The following is a 21,488-nucleotide window of genomic DNA, read 5'->3' on the forward strand; positions in this document are numbered from 1 at the left end:
AAACTCGTATCACGATAAATTTGGCCTGGGGTGACAAACGCTTCACTAATTAAATGTTGTGTGTTAGGCTAATTTAGCTCGTTGTAATATAATTGCTAAACGTTACTGTGGAAAATTAGTGGTAAAGTTCCTCCCACAGAGGAATCAATACTCGGACACGAAAGCCTCTGCTCAGCGGAGTCAGAATGAGATAAACAGTGGGAGCGCGAGCCATCCCTGTTCACAAGCACTCTCGTTAAAGCCGTCCTCAGCACGCTCGCGTAATCTGTCTGGCCATCGCGCACGCCACGCGCTGCCATCGCACCGGCCCGGCCGATACCATCGAGCGCACATGGGGCGCGGAGAAGTGAGACCCGCATACACCGAGCGTTCCGAACTTCCCAGAAGTCACAATTACCAAAGCAACTGCTGTTGCTGATGCAGTTCTCGTATCTTCTGTCTCAACTAGGCGAGAAGTATTCCACTAACAAGAAACAAATCGTCCTATAACAATTCCATACTCCGACAGCAAGAATCCATTAAGTAGGTCACATTGATCGAAATAACGCACGATAGATGCAACACTTACAACTTTTTACCGTTTTCCGTAAATCTAGTAATTAAATCGTGTTGCAGCAGATAAGATGATCTGCTACATTTGAAAAGTGTTGACTTCACGATATTACCAAGTTAATTAAATAAGTCTCCTGCCGCAGGGGAATAGAGCGGGAGAGGTGGGTGTAGCATCATTTGCATATTAACCGTCTGCTAGCTTCAAATGAAGAACTCAGATTTAGTTTTACAAGTACATGTATCGCAGTACATCGCTTCTCGCATCAACAGCTATAACACAGCTAAATAAGTTTCGTAATTGTATATATCTTGCCTCTAATTTACAAATAAACATTCCTTACTTTCTTACTTTGCGCAGTGTCAGTCTCTCGTTTATTCTTCCCTATGAGTTTATACATGCACCCTACTGAATAACGTAAAGACATTTTTTATTAAGTCAGCCTGGAGGTCTAGTGTTACAACGGCATGCCTGGAAGCCGAAAGTCATAAGGTCTGATTCTTGTCCGGCCACGAAATAAATGTTACTTTTAACCTAAAAGATTCAACAGGGAGCGACACTTGGTGCGAATTCCATTTTAAACAGTTCGTCTACTTTCCCCACAGTATTAATGCTGTAGATTAGTGACACGGGAGGCGTCAAAGTCTCGTCTAACTCAAAAAAACATGCCCCATGTTGTAGACCTACACCAATTATTATTATAAGGGGCGATTAAAGTGTTTCCGTTTTAGGACGTTGCTATAACATACTAACAATCCAATGCGACTCCGATGCGGCTATACAGAGTCCTCAGAAATAGTCTGAGAAGCTTTAGGGGTGTTTCAGGGTAGGCTTGCTGAGAAACTATAGTTCGTAATACAAATCGATACGTTGCGCCGTTTCCGAGTTACTTAGCACTGAGGTCAGCCAACCAGCGTGGTGTGTGCGTAAATTCAAGCTGACCGCCAGAGACGAGGTCGCCAGACGTGTGCTTCTTCGGTTTCCTGAAACCGAACAAGAGAGTTATACAAAGGTTGGATGTGGAACAATCCAACTCGATCCAAAAGCTCAGTAGTCTCACACACTGTCAGGCGTGATCGGTTCTGGAGTCAGACGCTTCTGCTTCAAGATTTGGATTATTAATAGCCAAGATATTGATGCTTAGACTAGCAAGACATCCTCATAATACAGAAGTACTGGAAGAACAGTGCATCATGTTACATGAGCATGAAAGATATAGGGTATCAGCTATATATTGCATTTTCTAAACACTTCATTTACCTCTCTGAAATCTTAAACTGTCAGAAGAAATATACAAGAAATTAACCGCAAAATTTCGAGAATATAAATACAGATCTAAAACTTCGCCACACACCAAGTAGAGAAGAATAACGATGTATATTCGGAAAGTTTAATATTCTACGTGATAAGAACGAAATTTCATCCTTAAAATTTCGTATTTTGCTATTAAACACATTATGAAACGAATAAATAAAAGGAATGAATGTTCGTCTATTTCCATACTGCAGTTATTAACAGAAAAACATGAGAACGAGCCACAGTTGCAACCTATCTGCAATGCTTTTCATGCAAAAGGAACATACGGAAGACCAAAAATAATGCAGTACAGAGGATAAATGGTCAGGGAGAGAGAGAGAGAGAGAGAGAGAGAGAGAGAGAGAGAGAGAGAGAGAGAGAGAGAGGAGCAAAGCAACACTGACACACACTGCAGTATTGCCAGATGGATCCAACATGGCAACGATGCCGTAATCCAATATGGCGGCGACAAGGTTTGGCAACAGCACATGATGTCATCCAAGATCGCGGCCAAGATGTCAGCTGATGGCGCAGTTACCATTATACAACATGGCGGCTTTTGGCTGAAAAGTGCCATGTCCCCCTCATGTCCCCCCCCCCCCCAAAAAAAATGGAGGGAGGTTGTAATTCCAGCAGTATAATGCATCACACCTAAGAAAATCGCGGGAAGATAGGTCAATTAGGCTACCTCCAATAACCTAAGTCATCTGACCACCTCTTCTTCCTAGGAACTGGGGCCAAGTCTGAATTTTGGCAGTAAGGAAAGGTCAATTCACATATATCTACTAAGCTAAGAAAATGGAGTGAAATGATGGTTAACTCCACTAACTTCAGTCAGCCGACCGACACTATATCAATGATTTATGCTAAGTGCTCCATCCCCGCTGTCGCATCTTGGGTGTAAAATCGAGACTTCAGCGTCATAACTAAGTTAGCGATAGGTGCTTGTGAGGTGCAGTATTCTGCATGTACACATTTGCACGACAGACGTGCTGTTTACAGACTTAGTGATGGAATGACTTCTAATTTTCATATTTCGGACGCTGCTGCTATGCCTTTATCTGTTTCCTTGTAGGAGATATTCCGTGCTACTAACCATCATTTTATATAGGCGTGATTCAGGCATCATATAATTTCTGAACCTCGATTGAATGTGAACAGAGGACACTACACATCTCCGGAAAGCTAAATTGTGCTTGGATCACGAAGAGCAAGTGTTACGGAAGTAATTTTTTTTCTCGGTTTACGGATTGATAACATAGTTTATCGTAGAGAAATCTGGAAGAAGGATGTATGTAATGCACTTGAAGTATATTTCTCACAATGAAACATTAATAAAGCTACATTCCATACGACTGATAGGTCGTAAACGCTGGGCTCTAACATTATAACTCATTTTAATTGCAGGACGTTGTAGCCTTAGGAGTGCGTGTGTTTATGTTCTCCCTTGCCAATACCTTCCGGGTACCGATCCTAGACTCTACAACAATACTTTACACTTGGTAGCTTGGTTGAATTTATTAAGAGTGCGTCCAACTCCATCCATCAGGAGCTCCAATGCGCATAAAAATGATTCCTTTTTTGTTGTTCTTAACTGTCTCCTATTACATTATGGCACTTTGAAATCTATTACTATACATCGATAAGGAGTGCTAAGCCCCACGACATAGGTGAATATCGAGATGGGTGATGGCTCGGAAAGCTCCTTTCATTCACGAGACTTATAGTGGAGCGGTCTTCTTCCGGTCGCTTGCAGATGAATTCGCTAATGGTGGTTCAGGGCGGGTTGTCCGATGGCAGTGCGAGGAGGGTCTTTTACTTACTAATTTTATTCTAAGACAGCGAGAATGCTCTGTGACTCCCATGCTTAGAGAGATAGATCGTAAATTAAACACCATGCTGGAGGGATAGAAATATGTGGAGTGCTGTCTGGTATGCTATATGATTTGTGTGTTCGAGGATTAATACTGAATGGACATACTGCACAGTTATCGACCCATGTTCACAATGATCAATGATACGTGTAGACTGGAGAAGGGGTGGTTTAGCTTTGCTACTGAAATTGGAGAAACATGCTGTCACATCATTAGCCAGTGTTGAAGTTGTGTAAAATTGCTAAAACGCTCATGCTTTCAACTGTGATTATTATTAGAGTACATCGATGGTGTCTTTTCCATCCCATCCTTGCACTGGTTCAAATGGTTCAAATGGCTCTGTGGACTACAGGACTTAACATCTGAGGTCATCAGTCTCCTAGAACTTGGCAGTACTTAAACATAACTAACCTAAGGACATCACACCCATCCATGTCCAAGGCAGGATTCGAGCCTGCGACCGTAGTGGTCGCGTGGTTCCTGACTGAAGTGCCTAGAACCGCTTGGCCACACCGGCCGGCTCCAAGCACTGGTACACTGTTAGCTGCCACAGAATGATTGACTGCTATCGATTGTCTGAGTTGAGGAAAGAGTTTTGCTAGATGGACAGCACCAATACACTGATCGCATACATGAGCGCAATATGAGGAATAACTCTAATGGGAACGCAGAGCGATAAGCTTTTCCGTCAGTGTGAGAGACAAGTCTAAATGTCGACCTCATTAATCACCTTAGGACTGTAGTTGGGAAACCGGCGCCAACGCCGTAAAACTTTTCCGGTTTCCTTATGTAGTAACTGTCATAGCATTTAATATCAGGCAATGTGTGGCGTGTTATGCTGTCAGCCTTAAGAACATGATTCACTCAGTGCGACGCCTAGTTTCCTGCAAAGGCCTCGGATCAAAACTTCTTGATGTCAGTTAGAACCTGGCAGAGGACTCGAAGTCGTGGCAGAAAAACGAAATGTTTGGCATTGTACAAAAGCATGTTAGAAAACAGTGTTTCAAACAACTGAACAGGACCCGAGGGAGTGTCTCATGCCATTTAGTATAGTCTGTGGGACACTATCATTTGCCTTGATTATAGGTGGTCAAATTTTAAAGAGGCCTCTATAGTGCCTGTATATTTAATAGAATCGTGCCACACAGGCAGCTGCAGTAGCGGCAGTTTGAGGTGTAAATTCGGTGAGGGACGAGGCATACCGCTAGGAATGCTTAGAGGGCTGCACGCTGCGCTATTCTGGGGAAGGATTGCGTAATCTCCCTCTCCACAGCTTTGCGTCACCGCGTGTGCAATGGTGTCTAGGTGAGTTCTATATCAAATGAAGTTAGTGGAACTTCTATAGTTCTTAATTGTTCTCTGTTTGGCGGTAGAGAATAACGATGATAGCATTTTGTGGTGATAGATGTGAATGGACGCTGAACTGTAGTACTTGTATGTAGTTTGGGAATGAATCACATTTCCCTCGAATTGTCAAAACATGCTTCTGTCTCACTAACTCATGTCGCTCTGTTTCTACACGGGTTGTAGAAGGTGGTGGGTATGGTGTTCTCCGACTTCTGCTCAGTTCCACCTTAAAATGGATCCATCACATGCACGAAGCTGTAGAAACGGGCACAGCTGCAAGATGCGTAGGGACTGGCTAAAGCCAGGTTGTAATTTTATTATAGAAGACAGGTTCGAGGGAGGTGACTCGCTGAGAGATATGAGAGTGCCAGAAATATGATTAATATGTTGATGTGATCCGATGTAGATATGTGCTTGATTGGAAAGACCTGCTTCCAAATCCCAGACATCATTTCTAGTGGATACGTAACACTAGAGATCTGAGAAGCTAGTGTACACTTTCTTATGACCGCAAAAGCACATCATCTACTACTATTGTATGTGTTCCTTCTCAGTCAGTCATAACGTATAACTAAGTGGATATATTGCAGAGTATGGGATTGAGAGAGAATGCGCAACAAATAATATAGAGTTATCTTGCTGAGTCGGTGTGAGGGAGTCGCAAATACCGCATACATACCACGTTCCTTAGTCGAATCACTTTCAAAATGCGGTAATTTTATTACACCGTTGCATCGTTGGCAACGTGTTGGTCTCGTAATACACATTCCTAGGATCACCGTCACGCTATTTGTCCGGAAAAACCACCTCATTCAGAGGTAATGTCGTACATTGATTCATAAAGCGGGTATAGATTTTAACATGGATACTTGTGTGCACTTGTAGAACCAAGATAGTCACAGTAACACACAGTAACATGCAGTAGTTGTTGCGATCCCTTTTTTTAAACATCCGGCCCATACCGTCTTCCTTTCTAAGGTACAGTGGGTAGCGCTCGCAACAAAAACCTAATAAACATGCCCCCCCCCCCCCCCCCCCATCGTTGATTTTCGGTCAGTATTACTTTGCATCGTTTGGAATCATTTATTGGTCAAGTGTTATTCTTACAAGTAATGTGGGGGGGGGGGGGGGGGGGGAGGCGGGGGCGTGATATATTCGCATTTGAGCATTAGGCTTATAATGTATGTGTTTGTGTTCTGACATGTGTAAAGGAAATAACTATGCCCAGTCATAAGGAAGGTAAAAATATTTCCATTTCCAGAGCCACAGCCTTCGGCAGGGTGTATTTCAGATACCTCGCTCATTGTCGAATATCGTTCAATTGAGACCGCGATCGAAACATTTAATTGTAAGTATAATGATAAAACATATATGTGACCAGGTTTCTAGATTGATTCCGTGTATGCATGGCCTGTGGTGTTAATGATTCAGGTTTCCTGTTAACGGTAGCAGCCGTCCAAATGCAGAGGTCAGTTGGAGTGTAGGAATGTATCTGAGTTAACTTTGCCATAGTCTAGACTACCGAATAGCGAACTAATACTCAGTATGTGTTGGGCGGCTTTCGTGATCAAGTGGAAATTTGTGAAGATTGTATATGGAAGTGCGTTTGCGCTGGAGCGTTTTTGCCACCCATTTTAATTGTTCAGTTGACTGCTTCTGCACATTTATCGCCTTTATTTAGATGACAGAAGATCGATTGTGGTGTGTGCATTTAGCATGTGGAAGACACGTTTGCCTGTACTCCAGACATGGGAAAGATTGTACTTGGCTTGTAAATTATAGGGATGATTTGGAATCTGTTACATCACCGACATCGGTGTTCGAGAGTGGAAATATCAGTTTGAAACATCCCCTTAGAACAATTATATAAGATCGTGCTTAAGCTGACACACAATATTTTTGGCGCAACGCAATCTGACTTTCAATAATCCCTACAAGAGAATGGCCCTGACTAACATTAACCTATACGTTTCACAAATCACTTACCTCACAAAAATCTTCGTTACTCAAGCTCCTGCAATACAGCGAGCGCCACTACTGCCAGCTAAATAAAAGATTCAAACTACTGAAGGCACTAACTACTGATAGGCATAGTTAGCAAATGAAAGATTTTAATACAGAACAAACAATGTATATACCTTAATAGTCATAATATATATATCAGTCCGTGACACCTATTCTTACAAATTTCAAAACTCTGCCATCTCTCTCCCCACGTCCACCACCGCTGGCGGCTCACCTGCAACAGCGCAACGCTTCGCGCTGTTAACATCCAGCTGCCCAGCGCTACAATGGCGAGTATTACAACAATGCCAACCAGCCACTGACTGCACACAGCACAACCAGTGATTTTTCATACAGAGCGCTATGTGGCGTTACCAATAAAAAAACCTAAACAGCCTACTTACATAGCCCCCATCCTTCTCACAAAAAATTTTACAAATTGTTTTGGGCAGTGGCCAATAATGATTTGATAAAATTTTTCATAATTATAATTACAATAACAAAGAAATCAATTGCACACACTTATTGATACAATGTTGGTCAAAAGCTAAAATTTTCTCACAGTCCATAAAGACAGTCCTGATTATTCATCACAGTAAAATAGTAGTGTTTTTCTCAAAGTCTGAGTAGTAAAACAAAATGCACATGGAAGTAGTGGATTTCCATGCAGTCTTGAAGAAGTAGTGTTGTCCTTCCAACGGAAAGACAGTGCTGACTCTTGACATGCAGACAGGTAATGGGCCACAACAGAGCAAACTCACAGCAGAGTCAGTCGAAGTTTTAAAGAAAATTGGTAGGTAGGTCGACACAGAGTAGACCCATTGTAGTCCTGGTAGAGGTTACGGTATTGGTGGGCCACCAGAGGTGCAGTCGCACTGCAGTCCTTGTAGTAATAATGGTATTGGTGGGTCATCAAAGGTGTAGACCCACTATAGTCCTTGTAGAGATGGCCAGCAGCCATCTGTTTGACTGTGCAGGCCCACAATCACCATTGAAGAGTCTTGCGGATAATATAGCAAGTCCATAACTACCACTTGTGCACTCACAAAAATTGTTTTTGAAATGTTCTTAGAACCAGCAATGCTGTTATCCAGTCCCTTACTGAATTATTAACACACGTGCAAACACTATCAGTCCCTACTTCTCACATATTGTCCATATACTATGGCCAACAGAAAGTGTGCAGTGGAATTTAATTTACAAGTTACTTAATTTGATGAACTGGTGTCAATTACAATTTTATAACATGAGAATTCAACAACAAAGCTACAAAATATATCATTAAAGAACATAATAGTACAGACAACATTTGCAGTAATACAGGCTTTACAAAAGAATAGAAATAAACATGCACATCTGTGTTACAAAAATTATGACATAAGTACATACATAAAGATCATAATAACTTTTGAAACATCAACTTCACATATGAGCAACAAAACAGAACAGATAAATAATGTCTAAACATCTATACAAAGTAAATAACATATTATTAATGCAAATTATATTTGAGGATAACAGTATTCCTCGTCATAGTTCATGTAGCTGAGTATTAGAAAAATTCTGCAATATAAGTCTTATCAGATAAACATATAAAGACCGGAAGAACATAAACACACAAGGGTACACAAACACATAGTGGGATAACACAACGAAAGGACAGGCTTTGTTTTCAGTGTAACATTTGGTACTGCAGTCCAACTCAAAACGTCATTCTGTAGATCTTTCGTCTTATCTCAACATTTGTTTCCACCAAAAATATCCTATCCAAGCAAGCTTTCTGTATTTTGTTCACATCCTCTTTCAAAAATAGTTTTTCTCCACTGTACACTACTTTTTTGGCCAAACCATTTTCTTATAACTCCTCAATGCATTTCTTCCATTTCCTCATAGTTAGTTTCTTATATAGTCTACCCCCTCTTAAGCTATCTTAAATCTACTGAGCTCAGATGCTTAACTAAGGGACGAGGCAATGCAGCAGCACAAAACAATTAATACAAACAGCAATGAAAAAAAATGCAAGTAAGCATAGCAAGCAGCAATAAATGTAATAATTTATATCTAAACATGACAAAGCTGAAGCAGAAAAAATATTACAGTAAAAATGTTTAATACCTATGTCACATCTTAACACTAGAGTGATGCATCACGAGAACATACGCTAGCAGGTAAGTTACCAAATCGTAAAAAAATTATTTTTGCAATTCCTGTGAAGGGAAATGTCTATTTGTGCTCTCTTTTCCAAGAAAGTACATCATAAAATGATTCTTTACTGGGTCTGTAGACAGAAAATAGTGATATTAGTACATCTATTACATTTTGTTTTAACCAATGCTGCAGTGCAGATAGAAACTGGATATTAAACAAAATGAGCAATCTCTCAGCTACAAAGACAATAGATATAAAATGTTTCTCATTATTTCATTTCAGTATATGTCATAAATTAAGAGCTTCACAGTGTAATCATATGTTTTCAAGTTTGGGCGTGTCGTATTTCCGATGCTTTCTACAAAGGAATGACAATAGCGAGGTTAATGGCCTCCTTTTTCTCCACCTGTGCCTCTGAAAGGCACACACTAATGACTTTTGCTCAAGGCGTCTGGCACACCTGGACGCTCACAACGCATTGCGTCACGGTCACTTACCTTTCATACCAAAATATTTACGACAGCGTTTTGCTGTAAGATAATCTCTGTGGAAGTGTCTTAGTTATCGTCCTCCGAAAGCTAAGTTCTGCAGAAGTCAATGTACTTACATCATGATAAACAAAAGTGAAATGCTTTTGTATAGATATCATAGTTAGTACGCTTATTGCCGTGATGAAGTAAGTACTGTACTGTAACGTATTGTTGTGCTACAGAAAAGGCTGTCTCATTGTATCTATACCATAAAGTTACTACTAAAACATATTTTCCTTTCCAGAAGAATTCAGAAAAACTGTGCAGATATAAAACAGATACACCGCAAAAGCACAATGTTAATTGTCACACATTAGTAGCGTCGTGATATAATCGTGTAGCTATCAAAGAAACCAAATGCTAAGTCATCTTCAATCTCACAGAAAGTACTTCAAATAAAGAATGTCTTTTCAACTAAACCAAAATGTTGCAGTAAAATCTCATTAACAGTATATGTTCTAAGTATGTAAGCCTTATAGCCGTTAGTAATCGTGCAACCATCAAGCAAGAAAGTACACACGCAGTAACCCTGTGTCCTCTGTTCACTATCACAATGCAGTGGTAATTACTGTATGTTCCGTAGGTTCTAGACTGGATAGTTAACTTCAAAACATTGTTGCTTGATAACAGTTTCAAAGTGTGACAACGCATACTTTTAACGTGAATTGAAAAATATTATGGCCGAGGCTAAGTTAAAAAGCAGATTATCTCTCAAACGGTTTTACATGTGAAATGTGGTGCAATCCTTTACTCTTTCTAGTACGCAAAGTTTCAACTTCAACGCAATTATCATGTTGTATACGTCGGTAAGGAAAGCTAAAATTTTTCTCAAGGTTAGCGTCTAACATATTTTTCTCTGAGCCGGCCGGCGCACGCGGCTGCCTGCAGTGTGAGTCACAGTCTGCCTCTTTGTTGGCGTGCGCCGATATTGGGATTAGGAGACCTAACATCTACAAATTCACCTTGCCGAGAGGGCCAGGCTCTGTTTGAATCCCGCCAGTTCCGATGAAATTCCGGTCTGTCGTTATGATTATATCGCCTGTCGTCATGTCGGTAGTTCCTGTAGTTTCTTTCTTGTCGGTTAAGTGGTGGAGAATTTCTCCCTGAATTATCACTGCGCGGTGGACCCTTGCGTCTGAAATTGTTCTGTCTCCCGTGATAATAATAGTTCTGGTTGCCGTATTGTCTGTTTCTATGATTGTCTGTGTAATATTCAATACTACGGAAATGCGATCTTTCTCTGTAACTATTAATCTGCCAACAGTTGTCATACGGGTGATGTCTGTTTTGGTCACGATTTGCGTTGTAAGAATAGCCTTGTCGTGTCCAGTTATTTCTTTCATCGCGGAATTGCGACGGATGTGACCTATAATTGTTGTGTTCCTGTTTTCGCGTTCCGCGATTGTCAGTGTCAATTTCTAATTCTTGTAAGAGCCCCTGAAAAGCTTCAATGTCGTCTTTGCAATGGCCTGCCAAAATAATATGCCGTAAATGTTCAGGCAATTTGATTAAGCAAATGTGGATGAGTTCTGACGGGCTGTATGGGTTTGAAAGATACTGATTCTTATGTAACATGTCTTCAAAATATTTCACAAAACAGGAAAATTCAGATTGTTCGAAATGTTTCATCATTATGATGCTATGTTTTACTCGGTCTTGTGAAGCTTGATACCAATATGCTGAGAGGAAGGCATGATAAAATTCTCCTTCACTATGACAATCGTGAATGACCGATCGCATTCTTAAAGCTGGTTCATTCTCCAAGTAGCCACACATAAATTCTAATCTGTGCTCTAATGACCAGTTGGGAGGACAACAATGAGAGAATTGATGGAGCCACGCTTGTGGATGAATGTCGTTGCCAGAATTCTTAAATGTTTTGAATTTACGTGCAGTAATGAACAGCTTATAGTCAAAATCATCGTGTCAGCGGGTAGCATATCGTTCATTGTTCAATCGTGTCGGCAGTTCCATCTCAAAATTCGGTGCACCTTGCCAATTTCTTTCACAATTTCCGAAATGCCCTGTGTTATTATTTTGTGGCTTTTCCGTATTGCTAAGTCCCTCTTCCAGTGTTGGAGCGAAAGTGTCCTCTGAAATACGTAATTCTTGTATTACCTGTGTTAGCTGATCTTGCACTTCCCGGATTTCTCTTTGGTGTTGTGTATTAATTTGATTCTGATTTTGTTTGAATTTCCTAATTTGTTTGCACTCTTCTGCATCATTCAATAAAAGATTCAAACTACTGAAGGCACTAACTACTGATAGGCATAGTTAGCAAATGAAAGATTTTAATACAGAACAAACAATGTATATACCTTAATAGTCATAATATATATATATATCAGTCCGTACTTACAGGTTTCCTGTATTTGTTTCTAGTTACTCAGTGGTTTACAAAACACGGCACCTCGCTAAAGTTTGGGGCTTGTAGCCAAATAATTTCCTGTCTATATATTATGAAATATGATGCGCTAGCAATCGGTAGGATGCTGCATAGTGTTTGATATCAAGGAGTACGACGAAAATGATATAATGTTATGGCAACCATGCAAAAATATGTGTGTTCTTGTAATCCAAGAGCCTGGAGATATGCACAGAAAAGTGAGCAAGCAAAGAAGTAGGTTCGGATTAGAAACAGTAACGCGTTTGTGGCGAGGTGTGACGATGCCGAATTTGTAGAACAGTTCTAAGTGCGACTTCAGTCCACTTAGGATGCTCTGATGTGAAAGGGATGATTTTGTACTGCGGAGAATATGAATTGTATGTTTACTAGATCGACACAAAAAATGGTTCAAATGGCTCTGAGCACTATGGAACTCAACTGCTGTGGTCATTAGTCCCCTAGAACTTAGAACTACTTAAACCTAACTAACCTAAGGATATCACACACATCCATGCCCGAGGCAGGATTCGAACCTGCGACCGTAGCAGACGCACGGTTCCGGACTGCGCGCCTAGAACCTCGAGACCACCGCGGCCGGCTAGATCGACACAGTACACGTTGATATGTTACTGGGATGGTGATCTGTTTCATGCTCTTATATTAAAGTTCCGGTCCTCAGAGGGAGAGCAGTGTAATTAAGTAAAAGTCTTTCTGTATTTGACGATATGTGTGGTACTTTGCGAGGTTTAGTTGGCTGTGCAGTATGATGATCGCTGTAAAATAGTTTATTGGCACTGAATGTTACATCTGTAGAAAGAAAGAAAAGACTGACAGTGCTTCCCTAGGGCTAAGGAGCATCGTGACATATAGCCGGTGTGAGTGTAGGCATACTATAATTTTTTCGGGTGCTGTACAGATATAAAAGATAACTGCACTGTTTGCGGAAAATGTTATTATACTGTATTGTAAAGTTACTGTGGCATGACTAGAGACGATGAGTGTGTGCCCTATTGTGGGGGGACGTATAGATTCAAACATAGATAACGGTGAGTGAATGAAAGGAAAATTATGCACGCTATAGATAAGAATATTCGTTCCCGAACCACAACCATCAAGAGCAGAAATTTAGGGAACACTGATCAATAATATTTAATTTCAGATAGACTGGTAAATATGTTCGTGCTTTTCGATACTCTTGTGAGGTGAGGGTTTAACTGAGTGCAATGTAGCGATCTGTGAAAAATTATTTTTACGCTGAAAGTCTCCTCTGCAAAAATAATGCCGAACGGTGCTTCAACTGGATCCATACCGAGAACTATAGTGTGATCGTGTCAGCAACATAAAAAAACACATGAGCGCCAAGTCTACACTTGATGTGAGTGTGCTCTGAAAAAATAGGTCTTCACTGTCGTCCGGACTCGTCAGCAACTGTGTCCAGGTGAACACGTATTTTCAGAGGAATTTCTGAGGTACAGATTATGAAAGGGATGTCACTGCCTCATGATTGAGGGCAGCTTTGCGTGACTTGGCAGATGACAGTCTTGTCAGTTCGTTGGTAGCCTCCAGTGCAGCGCAGTGGACAGGGGGCTTCGGGCGCTACTTGATCGTGTCTGTTGCAATATTTTGCAAGCAGGCCTGGAGGCCGTATTATTCGTTATTTCGAAAGGATACGAGTTGATTTCGTGTCTGCGCATCAGTGTACTGATTTGTTAGGAGCAGTAGAACAGGTTTAGTATAGCATGATCTGTGACGTCCATACGCATGTCACAGACACACACACACACACACACACACACACACACACACACACACACACACACACACACACGAGCGGTGGAACAGCATGATGTGTAACATCAGTATGGGCGTCACACACGTCGTGAGTGGCGGAACAACATGATCTGTGACATGAATATCCGTGCATAATAGGTATCCCGTTAGAATGGCGATAGAGAGAAGGCGGTCCGACAGGTGAGAGGTAAGACAGCGCAATCTGCTGGTGATGATCTGCACTAGGTCATTCGTGATCTGGACCTCATGGCAAACACTCTGGATGGCGGTAGTGGCTCAATTGTTTAAAAAAGACTGGTGCATGATTTCAGCAGTTGACGATTAGCAAGCATGTTTGCAGAGTCTTTTAGTGGTTCGCATGCCTCTAGGCTGTGTGACATGACCTCAAGCATGTCAGAGCATGTGTTTTGTATCAGTGTAACAAATATACTCTATCCCTAAATAAATTGCTCCAAAATAAATAAAGTACACTCCTTCCTCTCTCCAACAGCCCAGTACAGGATGAGTCTTTCTCGAGGAGGTGGCAGCCGGGTGACTTAGGTTAGTGGAGGTAGTTCAAGTGTCCATTCTTTTGCACTATTTTGTTAGGGTAGCAGAGGTAGCCCAACTGACCTATCTTCCTTCCAAAATTCAAACTTTGCTCCAGTTCCTGGGATGAGGTAGCAGTTGGATGACTAGATTACTGGAGGTAGTCCAACTGTCCTGTCGTTCATGCCATTTTCTTAGCTTAGTAGAGATACCCAAATTGACCTTTCTTTACCACCAAAATTCAAACTTGGTTCCAGTTCCTAGGAAGAGGCAGCGGTCAGATGATTTAGGTTAGTGGGAGTAGCCCAAGTGACATATTTTCCGTCGATTTTCTCAGGTTAGTAGTGAACCATGGTATGATGCATTATGCTGTTGGAATTTGAACTTCCTGCCAAGGGGGTGTGGCACTTGCATCTTCAACTGAAGTCACGATCGCCATCTTGTATGATGCCATGCACTTTCAATGTTATTACACATTAGTACATGTTAGTGCATGTTCGTACATGTTGGTATACGTTAGTACATGTTAGCCCACAAACATTGGTTGGTAAGGGGGCGTGGCGGTTTGTTGAGGATCATAGTGCAGACTTTAACTACTTCCTTCCAAGTCCAGGTGGGCATGGCACTCGCGAAAATCTGACAAAATTTTAATATCCCACCTGGAAATGGGGCGTCGCACTTTTTGAATTTCCCACCACTACCATCTTGGATAATGGTACTTGCTTCATCACATGACGTCATGGCCGCATTCCTGGACGACAGTGCCCTCTGGTGGTGGCGCTGTTTTCTATGTCAGTTTAAGTCTGGACCTCATGATGTAAACACTGTTTCCCACCATTTTGAATTACGTCACAGATGAGAGGGCCCTCTGATGGTGGTACTGCGTACTAAGTCAGACTTCATGGTGAACACACTGGATGGCTGTACTGCATAAAATTGTTTAAATAAAAACTTATGTACAGCACTGGTCAGGACTTTTTCCCACAAAGCTTTAGGAGGAGATGGTGGTCGGATGACTGAGGTTAGTGGAGGGAACTATTCTGTCGCGCCATTTCCTTATTAGAGATATGCAAATTGACCTTTCTTTACTGCAAAAATTCAAACTTGGTTCCTAGGAAGAAGTGGCGGTCAGATGACTTAGGTTAGTGGAGATAGTCCAATTGATATATATCCCCATGATTTTCTTAGGTGCGATGCATCATCCTGTTGGAACTTCAACTTCTCACCGTTTCATGGAGGAGGGGCAGGGAGGGGAACATGCACTTTCCCGCCAAAAACCGCCATCTTGGGTTAGCAGTACGTGCATCATCCGCTGACGACATGGCCGGCATCTTGGATGATGTCTTGGGCTGTAGCTAAGTCTACACGCCACCTTCTTGGATGGTGTTATCACGCGGCATCTTGGATAAATGTGGCAACAATGCATTGTGTGCCAGAAACAGCTTTGCTCCAGTACTAATAAAATGTATCAGATAAATCACATCAGAGATCAGATGAATAGAATGGTTTGTCGTTTAAAGAACTTATGAGGCAGAGATGTCTAAAAGTAACACAAATGGTATGGAGTATAGTAAACCAGGAACTGGGTCTCTAGATGAAAACTGTTATTTGGGCAGTTCAAATGGTTCAAAAGTTTCTGAGCACTATGGGACTTAACATCTGAAGTCATCAGTTCCCTAGAACTTATAACTACTTAAACCTGATTAACCTAAGGACATCACACACATCAATGCCCAAGGCAGGATTCGAGCCTGCGACTGTAGGAGTGGCGCGATTCTGCACTGAAGTGCCTATAACCACTCGGCCTCTACGGACGGCTTTGGGCAGTAGAAAACTGACGATGCAGAAGTAAAGAGGATGTAACAAGCAGAAGTGCACTGGCAAGTAAAGCTTCTCGGATAAGAGAAAATTTGACAGCCATGAATACAAACTTAAGTGTTGGAAGACCAATGTTTGGTACTAATATTTTTGCATGTAATATTCCCTTTGGCTATCGTAGTAGACTCTCATACTCTCTTCGCGTCACTGTCCGTAGGTTATTTTGCTCCTATGGTAGCTCAATTTCTTCACTTCATCTGCAGTCTTCTATCTTTTATATACCAAAGGGATAAATGGAGGACTGGGCGTTAAAAACAGAGTTACACTTTGGCATACTTATTAAAACTAAACATTAACAAGGAAATTACAGAATCTTATTATTAACCGTCAATGTGAAGCAGGCTCTTCGCAGTTTGTGTCCAAATGGATGAATTAAGAAAATTTCAAATGAAAACAGCTTACCGACTTTTTAATTCAAAATTACATTAGATTCTTTTAAGTTTTGAAGTTTGTAAAAATACCTTGGAAACGGGAATTTAAAAATGGCAATAATTCTTTAAACTAACGCAGTCATTATACGAGGCATCAAGTGCCGTAACCAACGACATATTAATTAAAATCAAGAATTTGGTAACACTATTTACAAACACTGCACACATTGGAGGCAAGCATTTTAAGTTATCCTACCTACACGTAACAATAACAATAATTAAAATATTTTGACGGAATGTCAAAGGGCAAATAATGGAGACGTCTCTACCAGCTGTAACATTATATACCTCATACTATTTCTCTAGGTTATCGGAAAAAGCCGTAATTAGTTAACGAAAAGTATCACCACTACCAGCTGATATAAATTACTAAAGTCCCAAGACTATTACGGTGACAACGTTGACCAGGATAACGTCTTTCTTAAGATAATTTACCTTATAAACAACACAGCAGTCTCTCGATGTAACATCATCAATCAAACAACACCACGGCATTTACATATTGGCCTATGTGCATCAGCATACAGAGCTTAATCAAAACATCTGATTCCATTGGTAATCACTTCAATAAATTTTCCACTTAATAGTTAAGACACGCCTATAGAATACTCAAAAACAAGTTTCTCTGTCCATCTGTATGATTGCTTGCCAATTCAGTCCAAACATTCAACTCACGTGCTAGTCCCACACACAAACTCCTACACGTCGTATCAGTCCACCAAGGGGTTTCCTGTGACTTTCATCAATACTCAGAAAGGCTATCTGACCTAGAACTCGAATAACACCTGCTCCTAATACCACACTCACCTGAACTGTATAATCACAACCATTCGAAGGTGAAAATCTTAAAAGTGGAATAATTTGTCCACTAGGCTCTTCAGTCCGGAACCGCACGACTGCTAGGTCACAGGTTCGAATCCTGCCTCGGGCATGGATACGTGTGTTGTCATTGGGTTAGTTAAGTTTAAGTAGTTCTCAGTTCTAGGCAACTGATTACCTTAGATGCTCAGAGCCATTTGATTTGAATTTGTCCACTACTAATAGACAACGTGACTAGAGTAACGGGAAATGCAGACCAACTTCGAACACAGCTAAAGCATAGGACGAAGGAAACACGAAAGTTGACATACCACACAAGTTCTTTATGGGTGTAAGTCTGTTACCGCATTATTTCAGGAACGGAATCCAATAACCTACGCTGAAGCTACTGTTACAAGCCATCTCCCCATGAAGATTAAGCTATCAAATCAGGGTGAGCACCGGAGTATCCCCACTATCCGAAAACCAATCAGTGCTGCTCGCGAGATAGGTAACATCGAAACCGCCAACACTGCGCGTACCCAGTGAATACGATCCTGCGTCCCTGAGACCCGCCAATTAACTCAGCCTCCTCACTCCTCCGGTTTCGGCCTGCAATGGCACCACTGCCTTGTGTGAAAAAGGGAACATGTCGTTGATTTCGTTACCTTATCTATAGCCTTCCTAGCCTCCTTGGACATCTGCACTATGTCCTTATAAGTAAGGTGGTAGGGGCATAGCGTGCCCATTGATTCTTTTTACAGTAAATATAAAATATGCAATGTATATGGATTCTTATTAAAAGCGAAATATTATTCTGATACTAGAAACAGTGATGAAATATGTAATTATGTACATTTAGTAAATATTTCGTTTATGTTTACTAAAGACTTTGAAATGGATGTGTATAGAAGTCAACATGTAATCACTGACTGATGACATTTAATATCTATAATCGTGCTTGTTGCTGATGTGATGTATTCGATGTAACAGTGACCTGCTGCACCCTGGTGTGTTATTCTGTTAAATTTGATTTATTCTGAAATAGAGACTTAGCAGTAAATGTGGTTACATGTTTTCGTTCATGTAATTCCCATTGCCACATTCTTCCGTTTTTAGCATTTTTAGCATACGCTGCAACTGAGACGAATGTAACATCGCTGGCCTCCTTACCGTCCACAATCAAGCGGAAATTTTAATTCTCAGTAATTATTTATGAAACAGTGCTACCTAAAGCGCACAGAGAGTTACATTATCATTCCACAGAAGTTTTGAAATATGATTACCGCAGATATCTTTCTCAAAAAGGTGTAGAGCTGATGTCCGTAAAAGGTACAAAATTGATAATGGCTTGGCTCAAAGCTTAAGATAAAATAATTAATTCTGAGTTTCCGCTGATGTTAAAGTGAAAGATAGTCAACTTTAACATCATTACTAAATTATGGGGGATATTTTGCAGAAGTAAAACAGTGTTTCTGTGGTGTTTAATTCAAACTTTATGCGCCCGTAGGTACAGATTCTTAACTTCGCGATACTGTTTTTCTTGTATAGATGGACTAAATTATTTTCTCTTGAACCGGAATACTTAGAGACTTAAGCTCCAAGTACTTTCAATATATGAGATACTGAGTACAAAAGTGGCTGGATATTACTCCTGTGGCCTACGTCTAATGCAAAGGTGTAATAACAAGAGCCCACCCGTTTAAACATTTGCAGGAGATACCACTTGCAAAAACACTTTGCGTCCAAAAAATAGCAATTTCTCCTTCCAAAAGATACTTACCAACAAAGAAATAGTTACATTTTCCAGTAACATGCTACAAGGGCTAGGCCTCCGACCTGTGCTACTCCTTCGCGCTTCGCGCTTGCCAGCATTTCTAATATTGTTGGTCGTGCTTCCCTGTACTGGACAACCAATTGCTCTGGCGAACTTTGTCAGGCAAAAAGTCCTCAATGAACCACAGACTGCCCAGTGCAGAGTATCCTTAAACATGAAGAAGTGTTCGGCGAGCGTTGTCCTCACACTCGTGCCGAGCCGTATTAAAGGCTGGCATTAATGATGGAAGAGACTAGTTCCACAAGGTATGATCGCGAAAGTGATAAGCAGTCAGGGTTGAACGCAAGTTCATATTAACTCGTTCCACATAGAAAGAGTTCGGTAGTGGGGGACGGTAGTGTTACGGCAAATCCCTGCTCCAACACTAAAATTCTTTAACATATACCACGTAAAGCACGTTCTGTTATCCACAATTAAGTCCATTGGAGGGCCGTACATGGGAAACAATCTTTTCAAAGTATGAATCAGCGTCTTGCTCGTGGCAGAATTGGTAGGAAGGAACCACATACATCGCGAAAAGGCATCTACGCAAACGAAAATATAGGCATTATTCTCTTTTACCGACAAAAACTATTTACATCTTATCCCGTACCTTTCGCTCTGATTTGGACGCAGGAAATTCCGTCTGTGTGCTAAGCACACTTGCTGCTTTGATACGTTTCGTAGATAGCGATTTTCGTCTCTACATGCTGTTCATGATGTGCCATACATGTGTTTCTCTTATTCCTTGTCTTCGAATACTCCAAAGGGATAACCAATTTTGATCTTAAGTTAGTCGCTGTTCTTTATTTCTCGTCTTTTTGGTTCATCTTTTGCATTTATTCTGTGCTCATTTATTTGTTCACTTTATCCAGTACTAATGTCATTGTCTCTCACTTCTACAAAGAACTTATGGTCACAATGAGTATTTTCTTTGGTGTGCTTTCACCAAGAATGTTAACTTATCTTGTAAATGTTGTTCCGAAGCTTCAATAATCTGTGCGGAATGTATTTTCTGTATGCGTATTCCTCTTCAGCGACAATTTATTTGTTATCTTACTTTATTTTAGCTCTTAAATTCCAATAGCGCTCATTTACGGAATTTTAACGTTCTTTACGAAGTATGACACTGCCAACAGGACTCCAAGAACATAGAAGTGTTGGAGGGCGTTGTAATGTCCATCGTAAGTTATTTTATACCTTACTATTTTCCGCTCTATTAGTTTGCCATATTTCTCATGTAACTGTGCACTGGGAAATTGTTTATCTTTTACTTATTTTATATCGATAACATGATAGTTACGTACTTACATTATAAATAAGACAATGTAGAATAAAGTCGTATTTCATAAATAATACCATTAAGGACACTGTAAATGTACCGCTTGATAGCCGCCCTTCCTCGAAACTAACATCGGCAAAATAAAATAACAAAGAGGAATAAATTGAATCACCGGTGGCAGACATACATACAAAATGGATTTCATACAGTGAGTGATGAATTTACTCCTTCAATGGAATTCATTAATTGCTTCTGCGGTGCCGGTAAGGACCCTTACTGGTACGGTTCACTGGATTATTTGTTCATAATCTAGTACTACTAGTTTCAACACTTCATTTACAATGAATATTGGTGCAGCTTTTCCACTTTTAACTTGAACAAGATATTTTTCGTTGCCTTTAGCGTATTTACTAACCTTTCATGCTTTTCATTGTTTTTAGGAGAAGCATGTGAATGTGATTCAGCTTTCTAGCTGACGTGATTAGACTAGAATAATTCTATAATAAAGAGGAAACATGGCGTTAATATAGCGGTTGGAGCTTAAATATGCTAAGAACTTAAAAATCAAACAGATAAACGTGTATGGGTTGCTCCCTAGAGGCATGCTGGAAAAATAACTACAATGGTGTAGGTTTTATGTATACGTACCGTTCCACAGGTGTAGCAGAAGAGCGATCTCCAAAGAAATGTCGGTGAGTATTACGCGCTAACATCCCAAAGACTTTCGGGCTCACCTGTGTTTCCTCTTCGTCGACATGTCTTGGCTCAACTCGTCTAGGGGTTAAACATAAGGTGTCGCATTACACGCCCTGAATTAGACACTTGTGAC

The 21,488-nt window shown here is 40.8% G+C and overlaps 1 protein-coding gene across 1 annotated transcript in view; it reads left to right on the plus strand.

Annotated features, from left to right (window-relative positions):
• The window catches only part of LOC126355850 (probable G-protein coupled receptor No18), a 1,435,292-nt gene that overhangs the window by 496,319 nt on the left and 917,485 nt on the right, over window positions 1–21,488 (plus strand). The window lies entirely within an intron of this gene.

The sequence above is a fragment of the Schistocerca gregaria genome, chromosome 3 (assembly GCF_023897955.1).
Source record: "Schistocerca gregaria isolate iqSchGreg1 chromosome 3, iqSchGreg1.2, whole genome shotgun sequence".
Classification (NCBI taxonomy): domain Eukaryota; kingdom Metazoa; phylum Arthropoda; class Insecta; order Orthoptera; family Acrididae; genus Schistocerca; species Schistocerca gregaria.